Genomic DNA, 1038 nt, shown 5'->3' on the forward strand with positions numbered 1-1038 from the left:
TGCTGAGCAGTGCAACCAGGGCCAAGGTAAAGTCCACCATCTCCAGCACCTTTGGCCCACTGCAGACCACCTCCATTAGAGGCATATAGTCACAGAAGAAGTGGTTGATGTGGGTGGTGCAGGATGGAAGCTGACTGGTCGGGATGACAGGCATGATGATGAAGGAAAACCCTGCCAGCCAGCAGGTGAGGATGAGCTGTGTGCAGACCCTGCTGCTCATGAGCACGGGGTAGTGGAGGGGCTTGCAGATGGCTCTGTACCAGTCATAGGCCATGGCTGTGAGCAGGAAGATCTCTGTGGCCCCCAGGAAGATGTGGAAAAAGTCCTGGGTGATGTAGCCTGCAAAACTGATGGTCTTGATCTCTATGGCAATGTTGAACAGCATCTTGGGCATGATGACAGTCTGGAACCAAATTTCAAAGCAGGGCAGATTCTGCAGGAAGAAGTGCATAGGGGTCTGCAGGTGGGTATCCAGCGAGGTCAGGCTGATGATGGTCAGGTTCCCAGAGACAGTCACGAGGTAGACAAGCAGCAAGAGCAGGAAAACTGCCACCGGAAGCTCTTTGGTGTCCGTCAAGCCTTGGAGGAAGAACTCAGTCATGATGGTCTCATTGGCCACTGTGGACCTCAGGTCCTTTGCAAGCCTGGGCAAACAGGACCACCAGAAATTAGGGTGAAGAAGGGGAAAATTCCTCCTGAAGTTCATCATTCCTTTATCTCTCTCCTGCCTCCCCATGGGGAACTACCAGATGATCCAGCAATCCCACTACTGAGTATATATCCAAAGGAAAAGAAATAAGATCAGTATACCAAAGGTATATCTGCACTCCCATGTTCGTTGCAGCATCATTCACAATAACCAAGATTTAGAATCAACCTGTATCCATCAACAGATGAATGGATAAAGTGAGATGTATAAAAACACTCATAAACAATGAAATATTATTCAGCCATAAAAAAGAAGAAAATCCGGACATTTGCAGGATGGTATTATGTTTGAACCTGGAGGGTATTATGTTTGGTGAAATAAGCCAGGCA

General features: G+C 48.2%; 1 pseudogene; it reads right to left on the bottom strand.

Annotated features, from left to right (window-relative positions):
- Positions 1 to 1038, bottom strand: part of LOC103610969 — an 18905-nt pseudogene that overhangs the window by 16090 nt on the left and 1777 nt on the right.

Source organism: Galeopterus variegatus, unplaced genomic scaffold (genome assembly GCF_000696425.1).
Source record: "Galeopterus variegatus unplaced genomic scaffold, G_variegatus-3.0.2 Scaffold12178, whole genome shotgun sequence".
NCBI lineage: Eukaryota > Metazoa > Chordata > Mammalia > Dermoptera > Cynocephalidae > Galeopterus > Galeopterus variegatus.